Source organism: Antedon mediterranea, chromosome 10 (genome assembly GCF_964355755.1).
Source record: "Antedon mediterranea chromosome 10, ecAntMedi1.1, whole genome shotgun sequence".
NCBI lineage: Eukaryota > Metazoa > Echinodermata > Crinoidea > Comatulida > Antedonidae > Antedon > Antedon mediterranea.
This window is the reverse complement of record NC_092679.1, coordinates 15,256,381-15,271,751: the sequence shown is the minus strand read 5'-3', so window position 1 is coordinate 15,271,751 and position 15,371 is coordinate 15,256,381. Positions and strand designations below refer to the sequence as shown.

Here is a 15,371-nt window from a genome sequence, read left to right as displayed (position 1 = left end):
TGTTTAAATAATAATTTTAAAAATGTATCTTTCAATTAAAAAAAAAACAATTAATCAAAAAACAGGTTCCGCCCGGGCTCGAACCGGGGACCTTCTGCGTGTAAAGCAGACGTGATAACCACTACACTACGAAACCACGTACAGCAACAACGTAGTTTACATAAAGTTTTTTAATCCATTTAAATTACGAATAAATATGGTAATAAGCACAAAGCTAGTGGTAACATGTTGAATGCCTAAGCACATTATTGGTAACATGTTGAATACAAAAGCACATTATTGGTAACATGTTGAATACCTAAGCACATTACTGGTAACATGTTAAATACCTAAGCACATTATTTGTAAACATGTTGAAAACCTAAGGACATATTGGTAAACATGTTGAATACCAAAGCATATTATTGGTAAACATGTTGAATACCTAAGCACATTTACGGTAAACATGTTGAATACCTAAGCACATTATTGGTAAACATGTTGAATACCTGAGCACATTATGGGTAAACATGTTGAAAACCGGCTAAGCACATTATGGGTAAACATGTTGAATACCTAAGCACATTATTGGTTAACATGTTGAATATCTAAGCACATTATTGGTAAACATGTTGAATACCTTATTTTAAAAGGATATATGTTTTTCAATAAAAAGAAATCAATTAAACAGAACAGGTTCCACCCGGGCTCGAACCGGGGACCTTCTGCGTGTGAAGCAGACGTGATAACCACTACACCACGAAACCGATTGTATAAGAATAACGCTGTGATTTACAAATTTTTGTGAAGCAAATTGAATAACAAAAAAACTACAAAATCAAAAAACTCAAATGTAAAAGCTAGGAAGGAGGTGTTAAAAACATATAATATAAATAAATATAGTAATAAGCACAAAGCCCAAAAAAAACAGGTGTAAAAGTGATAATTACCGATTACACAAAATAAGTATATTAAAAAAGTAATAAAAATAAGATATACTGTACGGTATATTATATTGAGTATACAGTACTTTTCACCAAAATGTTAAAAAAATAGGTTTCGCCCGGGCTCGAACCCGGGACCTTCTGCGTGTTAAGCAGACGTGATAACCACTACACTACGAAGCCTCTTTAAATAACATAACGCTGAATCAGTAAATTAAGTGTTTAAATAATAATTTTAAAAATGTATCTTTCAATAAAAAATATATGTTTTTCAATAAAAAGAAATCAATTAAACAGAACAGGTTCCACCCGGGCTCGAACCGGGGACCTTCTGCATGTGAAGCAGACGTGATAACCACTACACCACGAAACCGATTGTATAAGAATAACGCTGTGATTTACAAATTTTTGTGAAGCAAATTGAATAACAAAAAAACTACAAAATCAAAAAACTCAAATGTAAAAGCTAGGAAGGAGGTGTTAAAAACATATAATAATGGCAGAATCCGCAAATAAAAAATGAAGAAATAGGTTTCGCCCGGGCTCGAATCGGGGACCTTCCGCGTGTGAAGCAGACGTGATAACCACTACACTACGAAACCGCTAGTAAGTATAACGCTGTGATTTACAAATTTTTCCGAAGCGAATTGAATAACAAAAAACGACAAAAACAAACTAAAATGTAAAAGCTTGGAAGGAGGTGTTAAAAACATATAATCCGCAAATAAATAATGAAGAAATAGGTTTCGCCCGGGCTCGAACCGGGGACCTTCTGCGTGTTAAGCAGACGTGATAACCACTACACAACGAAACCACTTGCACCCACAATGTGCGTTACACAAAGTTTTTTAATCTGTTTAAATTACAAATAAAATATAGTAATAAGCACAAAGCCCAAAAAAACAGGTGTAAAAGTGATAATTACCGATTACACAAAATAAGTATATTAAAAAAGTAATAAAAATAAGATATACTGTACAGTATATTATATTGAGTATACAGTACTTTTCACCATAATGTTAAAAAAATAGGTTTCGCCCGGGCTCGAACCGGGGACCTTCTGCGTGTTAAGCAGACGTGATAACCACTACACTACGAAGCCTCTTTAAATAACATAACCCTGAATCAGTAAATAAATAAATAATAATTTTAAAAATGTATCTTTCAATAAAAAAAAAACAATTAATCAAAAAACAGGTTCCGCCCGGGCTCGAACCGGGGACCTTCTGCGTGTAAAGCAGACGTGATAACCACTACACTACGAAACCACGTACAGCAACAATGTAGTTTACATAAAGTTTTTTAATCCATTTAAATTACGAATAAATATGGTAATAAGGACAAAGCTAGTGGTAACATGTTGAATGCCTAAGCACATTATTGGTAACATGTTGAATACAAAAGCACATTATTGGTAACATGTTGAATACCTAAGCACATTACTGGTAACATGTTAAATACCTAAGCACATTATTGGTAAACATGTTGAATACCTAAGCACATATTGGTAAACATGTTGAATACCAAAGCACATTATTGGTAAACATGTTGAATACCTAAGCACATTTACGGTAAACATGTTGAATACCTAAGCACATTATTGGTAAACATGTTGAATACCTGAGCACATTATGGGTAAACATGTTGAATACCGGCTAAGCACATTATGGGTAAACATGTTGAATACCTAAGCACATTATTGGTTAACATGTTGAATATCTAAGCACATTATTGGTAAACATGTTGAATACCTAAGCACATTATTGGTAAACATGTTGAATACCTAAGCACATTTACGGTAAACATGTTGAATACCGGCTAAGCACATTATTGGTAAACATGTTGAATACCTAAGCACATTATTGGTTAACATGTTGAATATCTAAGCACATTATTGGTAAACATGTTGAATACCTAATTTTAAATACCAACTCAAATGTAAAAGCTAGGAAGGAGGTGTTAAAAACATATAATAATGGCAGAATCCGCAAATAAAAAATGAAGAAATAGGTTTCGCCCGGGCTCGAATCGGGGGGACCTTCCGCGTGTGAAGCAGACGTGATCAAAGAACTTATAACACAAGAATCTCCTGTTCGTCCGAAGCGCGTAACAATTTCGAAAGGCATTGTGGGATAGAATAGAGCTATGGGTGGCGCCATTGTGAGCCATGGAGTAGGGCGCCCGCATCAAATTAGAAAGTCAAAATCATAGAGGGGATCTGCTAATGCTCTAGGGGGGATAGAGTAATTGACTGAAGAGTAGGGCGCCCGCATCAAATTAGAAAGTCAAAATCATACAGGGGATCTGCTAATACTCTAGGGGGAGGGGGGGGGGGGGGGGTAGAGTAATTGACTTCCTAGTTTGGAGAAGACACTGCTCCATGCTGTGAAATGGCGTCGCCCAGTTTGACCTTTTAACCCTGTACTTCCGATACTGTGTTTTGAATGCAAATTGAAGAACAGGAGATTCTTGTGTTATAAGTTCTTTGACGTGATAACCACTATACACTACGAAACCGCTTGTAAGTATAATGCTGTGATTTACACATTTTTGCGAAGCCAATTGAATAACAAAAAACGACAAAAACAAACTAAAATGTAAAAGCTTGGAAGGAGGTGTTAAAAACATATAATCCGCAAATAAATAATGAGAAATAGGTTTCGCCCGGGCTCGAACCGGGGACCTTCTGCGTGTTAAGCAGACGTGATAACCACTACACTACGAAACCACTTGCACCAACAATGTGCGTTACACAAAGTTTTTTAATCTGTATAAATTACAAATAAATATGGTAATAAGCACAAAGCCAAAAAGACAGTTGTAAAAGTGATAATTACCGATTACACAAAATAAGTATATTAAAAAAGTAATAAAAATAAGGTATACTGTACGGTATATATTATATTGCGTATACAGTACTTTCCCCATAATGTTAAAAAATAGGTTTCGCCCGGGCTCGAACCGGGGACCTTCTGCGTGTTAAGCAGACGTGATAACCAATACACTACGAAGCCCCTTAAAATAACATAACGCTGAATCAGTAAATTAAGTTTTTAAATAATAATTTTAAAAATGTATCTTTCAATAAAAAAAAACTAATTAATCAAAAAACAGGTTCCACCCGGGCTCGAACCGGGAACCTTCTGCGTGTAAAGCAGACGTGATAACCACTACACTACGAAACCACGTACAGCACCAACGTAGTTTACATACAGTTTTTTAATCCATTTAAATTACGAATAAATATGTTAATAAGCACAAAGCTAAATAAACATGTGTAAAAGTGATAAAACATGTTGAATACTTAAGCACATTATTGTTAAACATGTTGAATACATAAGTGGTAACATGTTGAATGCCTAAGCACATTATTGGTAACATGTTGAATACAAAAGCACATTATTGGTAACATGTTGAATACCTAAGCACATTACTGGTAACATGTTGAATGCCTAAGCACATTATTGGTAACATGTTGAATACAAAAGCACATTATTGGTAACATGTTGAATACCTAAGCACATTACTGGTAACATGTTAAATACCTAAGCACATTATTGGTAAACATGTTGAAAAGCTAAGCACATATTGGTAAACATGTTGAATACCAAAGCACATTATTGGTAAACATGTTGAATACCTAAGCACATTTACGGTAAACATGTTGAAAACCTAAGCACATTATTGGTAAACATGTTGAATACCTGAGCACATTATGGGTAAACATGTTGAAAACCGGCTAAGCACATTATGGGTAAACATGTTGAATACCTAAGCACATTATTGGTTAACATGTTGAATATCTAAGCACATTATTGGTAAACATGTTGAATACCTAATTTTAAAAGGATATATGTTTTTCAATAAAAAGAAATCAATTAAACAAAACAGGTTCCACCCGGGCTCGAACCGGGGACCTTCTGCGTGTGAAGCAGACGTGATAACCACTACACCACGAAACCGATTGTATAAGAATAACGCTGTGATTTACAGATTTTTGTGAAGCAAATTGAATAACAAAAAAACCACAAAATCAAAAAAGTCAAATGTTAAAGCTAGGAAGGAGGTGTTAAAAACATATAATAATGGCAGAATCCGCAAATAAAAAATGAAGAAATAGGTTTCGCCCGGGCTCGAATCGGGGACCTTCCACGTGTGAAGCAGACGTGATAACCACTACACTACGAAACCGCTTGTAAGTATAATGCTGTGATTCACAAATTTTTGCAAAGCGAATTGAATAACAAAAAACGAAAAAAACAAACTAAAATGTAAAAGCTTGGAAGGAGGTGTTAAAAACATATAATCCGCAAATAAATAATGAAGAAATAGGTTTCGCCCGGGCTCGAACCGGGGACCTTCTGCGTGATAACCACTACACTACGAAACCACTGGCACCAACAATGTGCGTTACACAAAGTTTTTTAATCTGTTTAAATTACAAATAAAATATAGTAATAAGCACCAAGCCCAAAAAAACAGGTGTAAAAGTGATAATTACCGATTACACAAAATAAGTATATTAAAAAAGTAATAAAAATAAGATATACTGTACGGTATATTATATTGCGTATACAGTACTTTTCACCATAATGTTAAAAAAATAGGTTTCGCCTGGGCTCGAACCGGGGACCTTCTGCGTGTTAAGCTGACGTGATAACCACTACACTACGAAGCCTCTTTAAATAACATAACGCTGAATCAGTAAATTAAGTGTATAAATAATAATTTTAAAAATGTATATTTCAATAAAAAAAACCAATTAATCAAAAAACAGGTTCCGCCCGGGCTCGAACCGGGGACCTTCTGCGTGTAAAGCAGACGTGATAACCACTACACTACGAAACCACGTACAGCAACAACGTAGTTTACATAAAGTTTTTTAATCCATTTAAATTACGAATAAATATGGTAATAAGCACAAAGCTAGTGGTAACATGTTGAATGCCTAAGCACATTATTGGTAACATGTTGAATACAAAAGCACATTATTGGTAACATGTTGAATACCTAAGCACATTACTGGTAACATGTTAAATACTTAAGCACATTATTTGTATACATGTTGAAAACATAAGCACATATTGGTAAACATGTTGAATACCAAAGCATATTATTGGTAAACATGTTGAATACCTAAGCACATTTACGGTAAACATGTTGAAAACCTAAGCACATTATTGGTAAACATGTTGAATACCTGAGCACATTATGGGTAAACATGTTGAAAACCGGCTAAGCACATTATGGGTAAACATGTTGAATACCTAAGCACATTATTGGTTAACATGTTGAATATCTAAGCACATTATTGGTAAACATGTTGAATACCTAATTTTAAAAGGATATATGTTTTTCAATAAAAAGAAATCAATTAAACAAAACAGGTTCCACCCGGGCTCGAACCGGGGACCTTCTGCGTGTGAAGCAGACGTGATAACCACTACACCACGAAACCGATTGTATAAGAATAACGCTGTGATTTACAGATTTTTGTGAAGCAAATTGAATAACAAAAAAACCACAAAATCAAAAAAGTCAAATGTTAAAGCTAGGAAGGAGGTGTTAAAAACATATAATAATGGCAGAATCCGCAAATAAAAAATGAAGAAATAGGTTTCGCCCGGGCTCGAATCGGGGACCTTCCACGTGTGAAGCAGACGTGATAACCACTACACTACGAAACCGCTTGTAAGTATAATGCTGTGATTCACAAATTTTTGCAAAGCGAATTGAATAACAAAAAACGAAAAAAACAAACTAAAATGTAAAAGCTTGGAAGGAGGTGTTAAAAACATATAATCCGCAAATAAATAATGAAGAAATAGGTTTCGCCCGGGCTCGAACCGGGGACCTTCTGCGTGATAACCACTACACTACGAAACCACTGGCACCAACAATGTGCGTTACACAAAGTTTTTTAATCTGTTTAAATTACAAATAAAATATAGTAATAAGCACCAAGCCCAAAAAAACAGGTGTAAAAGTGATAATTACCGATTACACAAAATAAGTATATTAAAAAAGTAATAAAAATAAGATATACTGTACGGTATATTATATTGCGTATACAGTACTTTTCACCATAATGTTAAAAAAATAGGTTTCGCCTGGGCTCGAACCGGGGACCTTCTGCGTGTTAAGCTGACGTGATAACCACTACACTACGAAGCCTCTTTAAATAACATAACGCTGAATCAGTAAATTAAGTGTATAAATAATAATTTTAAAAATGTATATTTCAATAAAAACAACCAATTAATCAAAAAACAGGTTCCGCCCGGGCTCGAACCGGGGACCTTCTGCGTGTAAAGCAGACGTGATAACCACTACACTACGAAACCACGTACAGCAACAACGTAGTTTACATAAAGTTTTTTAATCCATTTAAATTACGAATAAATATGGTAATAAGCACAAAGCTAGTGGTAACATGTTGAATGCCTAAGCACATTATTGGTAACATGTTGAATACAAAAGCACATTATTGGTAACATGTTGAATACCTAAGCACATTACTGGTAACATGTTAAATACTTAAGCACATTATTTGTAAACATGTTGAAAACCTAAGCACATATTGGTAAACATGTTGAATACCAAAGCATATTATTGGTAAACATGTTGAATACCTAAGCACATTTACGGTAAACATGTTGAATACCTAAGCACATTATTGGTAAACATGTTGAATACCTGAGCACATTATGGGTAAACATGTTGAAAACCGGCTAAGCACATTATGGGTAAACATGTTGAATACCTAAGCACATTATTGGTTAACATGTTGAATATCTAAGCACATTATTGATAAACATGTTGAATACCTAATTTTAAAAGGATATATGTTTTTCAATAAAAAGAAATCAATTAAACAAAACAGGTTCCACCCGGGCTCCAACCGGGGACCTTCTGCGTGTGAAGCAGACGTGATAACCACTACACCACGAAACCGATTGTATAAGAATAACGCTGTGATTTACAAATTTTTGTGAAGCAAATTGAATAACAAAAAAACCACAAAATCAAAAAACTCAAACGTAAAAGCTAGGAAGGAGGTGTTAAAAACATATAATAATGGAAGAATCCGCAAATAAAAAATGAAGAAATAGGTTTCGCCCGGGCTCGAATCGGGGACCTTCCGCGTGTGAAGCAGAGGTGATAACCACTACACTACGAAACCGCTTCTAAGTATAATGCTGTGATTTACAAATTTTTCCGAAGCGAATTGAATAACAAAAAACGACAAAAACAAACTAAAATGTTAAAGCTTGGAAGGAGGTGTTAAAAACATATAATCCGCAAATAAATAATGAAGAAATAGGTTTCGCCCGGGCTCGAACCGGGGACCTTCTGCGTGTTAAGCAGACGTGATAACCACTACACTACGAAACCACTTGCACCAACAATGTGCGTTACACAACATTTTTTAATCTGTTTAAATTACAAATAAATATAGTAATAAGCACAAAGCCCAAAAAAACAGGTGTAAAAGTGATAATTACCGATTACACAAAATAAGTATATTAAAAAAGTAATAAAAATAAGATATACTGTACGGTATATTATATTGAGTATACAGTACTTTTCACCATAATGTTAAAAAAATAGGTTTCGCCCGGGCTCGAACCGGGGACCTTCTGCGTGTTAAGCAGACGTGATAACCACTACACTACGAAGCCTCTTTAAATAACATAACGCTGAATCAGTAAATTAAGTGTTTAAATAATAATGTTAAAAATGTACCTTTCAATAAAAAAAAACAATTAATCAAGAAACAGGTTCCGCCCGGGCTCGAACCGGGGACCTTCTGCGTGTAAAGCAGACGTGATAACCACTACACTACGAAACCACGTACAGCAATAACGTAGTTTACATAAAGTTTTTTAATCGATTTAAATTACGAATAAATATGGTAATAAGCACAAAGCTAGTGGTAACATGTTGAATGCCTAAGCACATTATTGGTAACATGTTGAATACAAAAGCACATTATTGGTAACATGTTGAATACCTAAGCACATTACTGGTAACATGTTAAATACCTAAGCACATTATTGGTAAACATGTTAAAAACCTAAGCACATATTGGTAAACATGTTGAATACCAAATCACATTATTGGTAAACATGTTGAATACCTAAGCACATTTACGGTAAACATGTTGAATACCTAAGCACATTATTGGTAAACATGTTGAATACCTGAGCACATTATGGGTAAACATGTTGAAAACCGGCTAAGCACATTATTGGTAAACATGTTGAATATCTAAGCACATTATTGGTAAACATGTTGAATACCTAATTTTAAAAGGATATATTATGTTTTTCAATAAAAAGAAATCAATTAAACAAAACAGGTTCCACCCGGGCTCGAACCGGGGACCTTCTGCGTGTGAAGCAGACGTGATAACCACTACACCACGAAACCGATTGTATAAGAATAACGCTGTGATTGACAAATTTTTGTGAAGCAAATTGAATAACAAAAAAACCACAAAATCAAAAAATTCAAATGTAAAAGCTAGGAAGGAGGTGTTAAAAACATATAATAATGGCAGAATCCGCAAATAAAAAATGAAGAAATAGGTTTCGCCCGGGCTCGAATCGGGGACCTTCCGCGTGTGAAGCAGACGTGATAACCACTACACTACGAAACCGCTTGTAAGTATAACGCTGTGATTTACAAATTTTTGCAAAGCGAATTGAATAACAAAAAACGACAAAAACAAACTAAAATGTAAAAGCTTGGAAGGAGGTGTTAAAAACATATAATCCTCAAATAAATAATGAAGAAATAGGTTTCGCCCGGGCTCGAACCGGGGACCTTCTGCGTGTTAAGCAGACGTGATAACCACTACACTACGAAACCACTTGCACCAACAATGTGCGTTACACAAAGTTTTTTAATCTGTTTAAATTACAAATAAATATAGTAATAAGCACAAAGCCCAAAAAAACAGGTGTAAAAGTGATAATTACCGATTACACAAAATAAGTATATTAAAAAAGTAATAAAAATAAGATATACTGTACGGTATATTATATTGAGTATACAGTACTTTTCACCATAATGTTAAAAAAATAGGTTTCGCCCGGGCTCGAACCGGGGACCTTCTGCGTGTTAAGCAGACGTGATAACCATTACACTACGAAGCCTCTTTAAATAACATAACGCTGAATCAGTAAATTAAGTGTTTAAATAATAATTTTAAAAATGTATCTTTCAATAAAAAAAAAACAATTAATCAAAAAACAGGTTCCGCCCGGGCTCGAACCGGGGACCTTCTGCGTGTAAAGCAGACGTGATAACCACTACACTGCGAAACCACGTACAGCAACAACGTAGTTTACATAAAGTTTTTTAATCCATTTAAATTACGAATAAATATGGTAATAAGCACAAAGCTAGTGGTAACATGTTGAATGCCTAAGCACATTATTGGTAACATGTTGAATACAAAAGCACATTATTGGTAACATGTTGAATACCTAAGCACATTACTGGTAACATGTTAAATACCTAAGCACATTATTGGTAAACATGTTAAAAACCTAAGCACATATTGGTAAACATGTTGAATACCAAATCACATTATTGGTAAACATGTTGAATACCTAAGCACATTTACGGTAAACATGTTGAATACCTAAGCACATTATTGGTAAACATGTTGAATACCTGAGCACATTATGGGTAAACATGTTGAAAACCGGCTAAGCACATTATGGGTAAACATGTTGAATACCTAAGCACATTATTGGTTAACATGTTGAATATCTAAGCACATTATTGGTAAACATGTTGAATACCAAATTTTAAAAGGATATATGTTTTTCAATAAAAAGAAATCAATTAAACAAAACAGGTTCCACCCGGGCTCGAACCGGGGACCTTCTGCATGTGAAGCAGACGTGATAACCACTACACCACGAAACCGATTGTATAAGAATAACGCTGTGATTGACAAATTTTTGTGAAGCAAATTGAATAACAAAAAAACCACAAAATCAAAAAATTCAAATGTAAAAGCTAGGAAGGAGGTGTTAAAAACATATAATAATGGCAGAATCCGCAAATAAAAAATGAAGAAATAGGTTTCGCCCGGGCTCGAATCGGGGACGTTCCGCGTGTGAAGCAGACGTGATAACCACTACACTACGAAACCGCTTGTAAGATAATGCTGTGATTTACAAATTTTTCCGAAGCGAATTGAATAACAAAAAACGACAAAAACAAACTAAAATGTAAAAGCTTGGAAGGAGGTGTTAAAAACATATAATCCGCAAATAAATAATGAAGAAATAGGTTTCGCCCGGGCTCGAACCGGGGACCTTCTGCGTGTTAAGCAGACGTGATAACCACTACACAACGAAACCACTTGCACCCACAATGTGCGTTACACAAAGTTTTTTAATCTGTTTAAATTACAAATAAAATATAGTAATAAGCACAAAGCCCAAAAAAAAACAGGTGTAAAAGTGATAATTACCGATTACACAAAATAAGTATATTAAAAAAGTAATAAAAATAAGATATACTGTACAGTATATTATATTGAGTATACAGTACTTTTCACCATAATGTTAAAAAAATAGGTTTCGCCCGGGCTCGAACCGGGGACCTTCTGCGTGTTAAGCAGACGTGATAACCACTACACTACGAAGCCTCTTTAAATAACATAACCCTGAATCAGTAAATAAATAAATAATAATTTTAAAAATGTATCTTTCAATAAAAAAAAAAACAATTAATCAAAAAAACAGGTTCCGCCCGGGCTCGAACCGGGGACCTTCTGCGTGTAAAGCAGACGTGATAACCACTACACTACGAAACCACGTACAGCAACAATGTAGTTTACATAAAGTTTTTTAATCCATTTAAATTACGAATAAATATGGTAATAAGGACAAAGCTAGTGGTAACATGTTGAATGCCTAAGCACATTATTGGTAACATGTTGAATACAAAAGCACATTATTGGTAACATGTTGAATACCTAAGCACATTACTGGTAACATGTTAAATACCTAATCACATTATTGGTAAACATGTTGAATACCTAAGCACATATTGGTAAACATGTTGAATACCAAAGCACATTATTGGTAAACATGTTGAATACCTAAGCACATTTACGGTAAACATGTTGAATACCTAAGCACATTATTGGTAAACATGTTGAATACCTGAGCACATTATGGGTAAACATGTTGAATACCGGCTAAGCACATTATGGGTAAACATGTTGAATACCTAAGCACATTATTGGTTAACATGTTGAATATCTAAGCACATTATTGGTAAACATGTTGAATACCTAAGCACATTATTGGTAAACATGTTGAATACCTAAGCACATTTACGGTAAACATGTTGAATACCGGCTAAGCACATTATTGGTAAACATGTTGAATACCTAAGCACATTATTGGTTAACATGTTGAATATCTAAGCACATTATTGGTAAACATGTTGAATACCTAATTTTAAATACCAACTCAAATGTAAAAGCTAGGAAGGAGGTGTTAAAAACATATAATAATGGCAGAATCCGCAAATAAAAAATGAAGAAATAGGTTTCGCCCGGGCTCGAATCGGGGGGACCTTCCGCGTGTGAAGCAGACGTGATCAAAGAACTTATAACACAAGAATCTCCTGTTCGTCCGAAGCGCGTAACAATTTCGAAAGGCATTGTGGGATAGAATAGAGCTATGGGTGGCGCCATTGTGAGCCATGGAGTAGGGCGCCCGCATCAAATTAGAAAGTCAAAATCATAGAGGGGATCTGCTAATGCTCTAGGGGGGATAGAGTAATTGACTGAAGAGTAGGGCGCCCGCATCAAATTAGAAAGTCAAAATCATACAGGGGATCTGCTAATACTCTAGGGGGAGGGGGGGGGGTAGAGTAATTGACTTCCTAGTTTGGAGAAGACGCTGCTCCATGCTGTGAAATGGCGTCGCCCAGTTTGACCTTTTAACCCTGTACTTCCGATACTGTGTTTTGAATGCAAATTGAAGAACAGGAGATTCTTGTGTTATAAGTTCTTTGACGTGATAACCACTATACACTACGAAACCGCTTGTAAGTATAATGCTGTGATTTACACATTTTTGCGAAGCCAATTGAATAACAAAAAACGACAAAAACAAACTAAAATGTAAAAGCTTGGAAGGAGGTGTTAAAAACATATAATCCGCAAATAAATAATGAGAAATAGGTTTCGCCCGGGCTCGAACCGGGGACCTTCTGCGTGTTAAGCAGACGTGATAACCACTACACCACGAAACCACTTGCACCAACAATGTGCGTTACACAAAGTTTTTTAATCTGTATAAATTACAAATAAATATGGTAATAAGCACAAAGCCAAAAAGACAGTTGTAAAAGTGATAATTACCGATTACACAAAATAAGTATATTAAAAAAGTAATAAAAATAAGGTATACTGTACGGTATATATTATATTGCGTATACAGTACTTTCCCCATAATGTTAAAAAATAGGTTTCGCCCGGGCTCGAACCGGGGACCTTCTGCGTGTTAAGCAGACGTGATAACCAATACACTACGAAGCCCCTTAAAATAACATAACGCTGAATCAGTAAATTAAGTTTTTAAATAATAATTTTAAAAATGTATCTTTCAATAAAAAAAAACTAATTAATCAAAAAACAGGTTCCACCCGGGCTCGAACCGGGAACCTTCTGCGTGTAAAGCAGACGTGATAACCACTACACTACGAAACCACGTACAGCACCAACGTAGTTTACATACAGTTTTTTAATCCATTTAAATTACGAATAAATATGTTAATAAGCACAAAGCTAAATAAACATGTGTAAAAGTGATAAAACATGTTGAATACTTAAGCACATTATTGTTAAACATGTTGAATACATAAGTGGTAACATGTTGAATGCCTAAGCACATTATTGGTAACATGTTGAATACAAAAGCACATTATTGGTAACATGTTGAATACCTAAGCACATTACTGGTAACATGTTGAATGCCTAAGCACATTATTGGTAACATGTTGAATACAAAAGCACATTATTGGTAACATGTTGAATACCTAAGCACATTACTGGTAACATGTTAAATACCTAAGCACATTATTGGTAAACATGTTGAAAAGCTAAGCACATATTGGTAAACATGTTGAATACCAAAGCACATTATTGGTAAACATGTTGAATACCTAAGCACATTTACGGTAAACATGTTGAAAACCTAAGCACATTATTGGTAAACATGTTGAATACCTGAGCACATTATGGGTAAACATGTTGAAAACCGGCTAAGCACATTATGGGTAAACATGTTGAATACCTAAGCACATTATTGGTTAACATGTTGAATATCTAAGCACATTATTGGTAAACATGTTGAATACCTAATTTTAAAAGGATATATGTTTTTCAATAAAAAGAAATCAATTAAACAAAACAGGTTCCACCCGGGCTCGAACCGGGGACCTTCTGCGTGTGAAGCAGACGTGATAACCACTACACCACGAAACCGATTGTATAAGAATAACGCTGTGATTTACAGATTTTTGTGAAGCAAATTGAATAACAAAAAAACCACAAAATCAAAAAAGTCAAATGTTAAAGCTAGGAAGGAGGTGTTAAAAACATATAATAATGGCAGAATCCGCAAATAAAAAATGAAGAAATAGGTTTCGCCCGGGCTCGAATCGGGGACCTTCCACGTGTGAAGCAGACGTGATAACCACTACACTACGAAACCGCTTGTAAGTATAATGCTGTGATTCACAAATTTTTGCAAAGCGAATTGAATAACAAAAAACGAAAAAAACAAACTAAAATGTAAAAGCTTGGAAGGAGGTGTTAAAAACATATAATCCGCAAATAAATAATGAAGAAATAGGTTTCGCCCGGGCTCGAACCGGGGACCTTCTGCGTGATAACCACTACACTACGAAACCACTGGCACCAACAATGTGCGTTACACAAAGTTTTTTAATCTGTTTAAATTACAAATAAAATATAGTAATAAGCACCAAGCCCAAAAAAACAGGTGTAAAAGTGATAATTACCGATTACACAAAATAAGTATATTAAAAAAGTAATAAAAATAAGATATACTGTACGGTATATTATATTGCGTATACAGTACTTTTCACCATAATGTTAAAAAAATAGGTTTCGCCTGGGCTCGAACCGGGGACCTTCTGCGTGTTAAGCTGACGTGATAACCACTACACTACGAAGCCTCTTTAAATAACATAACGCTGAATCAGTAAATTAAGTGTATAAATAATAATTTTAAAAATGTATATTTCAATAAAAAAAACCAATTAATCAAAAAACAGGTTCCGCCCGGGCTCGAACCGGGGACCTTCTGCGTGTAAAGCAGACGTGATAACCACTACACTACGAAACCACGTACAGCAACAACGTAGTTTACATAAAGTTTT

At 34.9% G+C, this 15,371-nt stretch overlaps 41 non-coding genes across 41 annotated transcripts; all 41 read right to left on the bottom strand.

Annotated features, from left to right (window-relative positions):
• Positions 1–63: 63 nt before the first annotated feature.
• Positions 64–136, bottom strand: Trnav-uac (transfer RNA valine (anticodon UAC)). Its single transcript has one exon. It is a non-coding gene; the product is annotated as a tRNA-Val (tRNA).
• A 537-nt stretch (positions 137–673) lies between these two features.
• Trnav-cac (transfer RNA valine (anticodon CAC)) lies at positions 674–746 on the bottom strand. The gene has a single exon. It is a non-coding gene; the product is annotated as a tRNA-Val (tRNA).
• A 287-nt stretch (positions 747–1,033) lies between these two features.
• Trnav-aac (transfer RNA valine (anticodon AAC)) lies at positions 1,034–1,106 on the bottom strand. Its single transcript has one exon. It is a non-coding gene; the product is annotated as a tRNA-Val (tRNA).
• A 117-nt stretch (positions 1,107–1,223) lies between these two features.
• Trnav-cac (transfer RNA valine (anticodon CAC)) lies at positions 1,224–1,296 on the bottom strand. Its single transcript has one exon. It is a non-coding gene; the product is annotated as a tRNA-Val (tRNA).
• A 156-nt stretch (positions 1,297–1,452) lies between these two features.
• Positions 1,453–1,525, bottom strand: Trnav-cac (transfer RNA valine (anticodon CAC)). Its single transcript has one exon. It is a non-coding gene; the product is annotated as a tRNA-Val (tRNA).
• A 139-nt stretch (positions 1,526–1,664) lies between these two features.
• On the bottom strand, positions 1,665–1,737 carry Trnav-aac (transfer RNA valine (anticodon AAC)). Its single transcript has one exon. It is a non-coding gene; the product is annotated as a tRNA-Val (tRNA).
• Positions 1,738–1,952: 215 nt separating this feature from the next.
• On the bottom strand, positions 1,953–2,025 carry Trnav-aac (transfer RNA valine (anticodon AAC)). The gene has a single exon. It is a non-coding gene; the product is annotated as a tRNA-Val (tRNA).
• Positions 2,026–2,118: 93 nt separating this feature from the next.
• On the bottom strand, positions 2,119–2,191 carry Trnav-uac (transfer RNA valine (anticodon UAC)). The gene has a single exon. It is a non-coding gene; the product is annotated as a tRNA-Val (tRNA).
• A 1,387-nt stretch (positions 2,192–3,578) lies between these two features.
• On the bottom strand, positions 3,579–3,651 carry Trnav-aac (transfer RNA valine (anticodon AAC)). Its single transcript has one exon. It is a non-coding gene; the product is annotated as a tRNA-Val (tRNA).
• Positions 3,652–3,864: 213 nt separating this feature from the next.
• On the bottom strand, positions 3,865–3,937 carry Trnav-aac (transfer RNA valine (anticodon AAC)). The gene has a single exon. It is a non-coding gene; the product is annotated as a tRNA-Val (tRNA).
• A 98-nt stretch (positions 3,938–4,035) lies between these two features.
• Trnav-uac (transfer RNA valine (anticodon UAC)) lies at positions 4,036–4,108 on the bottom strand. The gene has a single exon. It is a non-coding gene; the product is annotated as a tRNA-Val (tRNA).
• Positions 4,109–4,812: 704 nt separating this feature from the next.
• Trnav-cac (transfer RNA valine (anticodon CAC)) lies at positions 4,813–4,885 on the bottom strand. The gene has a single exon. It is a non-coding gene; the product is annotated as a tRNA-Val (tRNA).
• A 156-nt stretch (positions 4,886–5,041) lies between these two features.
• On the bottom strand, positions 5,042–5,114 carry Trnav-cac (transfer RNA valine (anticodon CAC)). The gene has a single exon. It is a non-coding gene; the product is annotated as a tRNA-Val (tRNA).
• Positions 5,115–5,528: 414 nt separating this feature from the next.
• Trnav-aac (transfer RNA valine (anticodon AAC)) lies at positions 5,529–5,601 on the bottom strand. The gene has a single exon. It is a non-coding gene; the product is annotated as a tRNA-Val (tRNA).
• Positions 5,602–5,698: 97 nt separating this feature from the next.
• On the bottom strand, positions 5,699–5,771 carry Trnav-uac (transfer RNA valine (anticodon UAC)). The gene has a single exon. It is a non-coding gene; the product is annotated as a tRNA-Val (tRNA).
• A 537-nt stretch (positions 5,772–6,308) lies between these two features.
• Trnav-cac (transfer RNA valine (anticodon CAC)) lies at positions 6,309–6,381 on the bottom strand. The gene has a single exon. It is a non-coding gene; the product is annotated as a tRNA-Val (tRNA).
• A 156-nt stretch (positions 6,382–6,537) lies between these two features.
• On the bottom strand, positions 6,538–6,610 carry Trnav-cac (transfer RNA valine (anticodon CAC)). Its single transcript has one exon. It is a non-coding gene; the product is annotated as a tRNA-Val (tRNA).
• Positions 6,611–7,024: 414 nt separating this feature from the next.
• Trnav-aac (transfer RNA valine (anticodon AAC)) lies at positions 7,025–7,097 on the bottom strand. The gene has a single exon. It is a non-coding gene; the product is annotated as a tRNA-Val (tRNA).
• Positions 7,098–7,194: 97 nt separating this feature from the next.
• Positions 7,195–7,267, bottom strand: Trnav-uac (transfer RNA valine (anticodon UAC)). The gene has a single exon. It is a non-coding gene; the product is annotated as a tRNA-Val (tRNA).
• A 537-nt stretch (positions 7,268–7,804) lies between these two features.
• Trnav-cac (transfer RNA valine (anticodon CAC)) lies at positions 7,805–7,877 on the bottom strand. The gene has a single exon. It is a non-coding gene; the product is annotated as a tRNA-Val (tRNA).
• Positions 7,878–8,033: 156 nt separating this feature from the next.
• On the bottom strand, positions 8,034–8,106 carry Trnav-cac (transfer RNA valine (anticodon CAC)). The gene has a single exon. It is a non-coding gene; the product is annotated as a tRNA-Val (tRNA).
• A 139-nt stretch (positions 8,107–8,245) lies between these two features.
• On the bottom strand, positions 8,246–8,318 carry Trnav-aac (transfer RNA valine (anticodon AAC)). The gene has a single exon. It is a non-coding gene; the product is annotated as a tRNA-Val (tRNA).
• Positions 8,319–8,532: 214 nt separating this feature from the next.
• On the bottom strand, positions 8,533–8,605 carry Trnav-aac (transfer RNA valine (anticodon AAC)). Its single transcript has one exon. It is a non-coding gene; the product is annotated as a tRNA-Val (tRNA).
• A 97-nt stretch (positions 8,606–8,702) lies between these two features.
• Positions 8,703–8,775, bottom strand: Trnav-uac (transfer RNA valine (anticodon UAC)). Its single transcript has one exon. It is a non-coding gene; the product is annotated as a tRNA-Val (tRNA).
• A 508-nt stretch (positions 8,776–9,283) lies between these two features.
• Positions 9,284–9,356, bottom strand: Trnav-cac (transfer RNA valine (anticodon CAC)). The gene has a single exon. It is a non-coding gene; the product is annotated as a tRNA-Val (tRNA).
• Positions 9,357–9,512: 156 nt separating this feature from the next.
• Positions 9,513–9,585, bottom strand: Trnav-cac (transfer RNA valine (anticodon CAC)). The gene has a single exon. It is a non-coding gene; the product is annotated as a tRNA-Val (tRNA).
• Positions 9,586–9,724: 139 nt separating this feature from the next.
• On the bottom strand, positions 9,725–9,797 carry Trnav-aac (transfer RNA valine (anticodon AAC)). The gene has a single exon. It is a non-coding gene; the product is annotated as a tRNA-Val (tRNA).
• A 214-nt stretch (positions 9,798–10,011) lies between these two features.
• Positions 10,012–10,084, bottom strand: Trnav-aac (transfer RNA valine (anticodon AAC)). Its single transcript has one exon. It is a non-coding gene; the product is annotated as a tRNA-Val (tRNA).
• Positions 10,085–10,182: 98 nt separating this feature from the next.
• Trnav-uac (transfer RNA valine (anticodon UAC)) lies at positions 10,183–10,255 on the bottom strand. The gene has a single exon. It is a non-coding gene; the product is annotated as a tRNA-Val (tRNA).
• Positions 10,256–10,792: 537 nt separating this feature from the next.
• On the bottom strand, positions 10,793–10,865 carry Trnav-cac (transfer RNA valine (anticodon CAC)). The gene has a single exon. It is a non-coding gene; the product is annotated as a tRNA-Val (tRNA).
• A 156-nt stretch (positions 10,866–11,021) lies between these two features.
• Positions 11,022–11,094, bottom strand: Trnav-cac (transfer RNA valine (anticodon CAC)). Its single transcript has one exon. It is a non-coding gene; the product is annotated as a tRNA-Val (tRNA).
• A 138-nt stretch (positions 11,095–11,232) lies between these two features.
• Positions 11,233–11,305, bottom strand: Trnav-aac (transfer RNA valine (anticodon AAC)). The gene has a single exon. It is a non-coding gene; the product is annotated as a tRNA-Val (tRNA).
• A 217-nt stretch (positions 11,306–11,522) lies between these two features.
• On the bottom strand, positions 11,523–11,595 carry Trnav-aac (transfer RNA valine (anticodon AAC)). Its single transcript has one exon. It is a non-coding gene; the product is annotated as a tRNA-Val (tRNA).
• A 95-nt stretch (positions 11,596–11,690) lies between these two features.
• Positions 11,691–11,763, bottom strand: Trnav-uac (transfer RNA valine (anticodon UAC)). Its single transcript has one exon. It is a non-coding gene; the product is annotated as a tRNA-Val (tRNA).
• A 1,381-nt stretch (positions 11,764–13,144) lies between these two features.
• On the bottom strand, positions 13,145–13,217 carry Trnav-aac (transfer RNA valine (anticodon AAC)). The gene has a single exon. It is a non-coding gene; the product is annotated as a tRNA-Val (tRNA).
• Positions 13,218–13,430: 213 nt separating this feature from the next.
• Trnav-aac (transfer RNA valine (anticodon AAC)) lies at positions 13,431–13,503 on the bottom strand. The gene has a single exon. It is a non-coding gene; the product is annotated as a tRNA-Val (tRNA).
• A 98-nt stretch (positions 13,504–13,601) lies between these two features.
• Positions 13,602–13,674, bottom strand: Trnav-uac (transfer RNA valine (anticodon UAC)). The gene has a single exon. It is a non-coding gene; the product is annotated as a tRNA-Val (tRNA).
• A 704-nt stretch (positions 13,675–14,378) lies between these two features.
• On the bottom strand, positions 14,379–14,451 carry Trnav-cac (transfer RNA valine (anticodon CAC)). Its single transcript has one exon. It is a non-coding gene; the product is annotated as a tRNA-Val (tRNA).
• Positions 14,452–14,607: 156 nt separating this feature from the next.
• Trnav-cac (transfer RNA valine (anticodon CAC)) lies at positions 14,608–14,680 on the bottom strand. Its single transcript has one exon. It is a non-coding gene; the product is annotated as a tRNA-Val (tRNA).
• Positions 14,681–15,094: 414 nt separating this feature from the next.
• Positions 15,095–15,167, bottom strand: Trnav-aac (transfer RNA valine (anticodon AAC)). Its single transcript has one exon. It is a non-coding gene; the product is annotated as a tRNA-Val (tRNA).
• A 97-nt stretch (positions 15,168–15,264) lies between these two features.
• On the bottom strand, positions 15,265–15,337 carry Trnav-uac (transfer RNA valine (anticodon UAC)). Its single transcript has one exon. It is a non-coding gene; the product is annotated as a tRNA-Val (tRNA).
• Between the last annotated feature and the right edge of the window lie 34 nt (positions 15,338–15,371).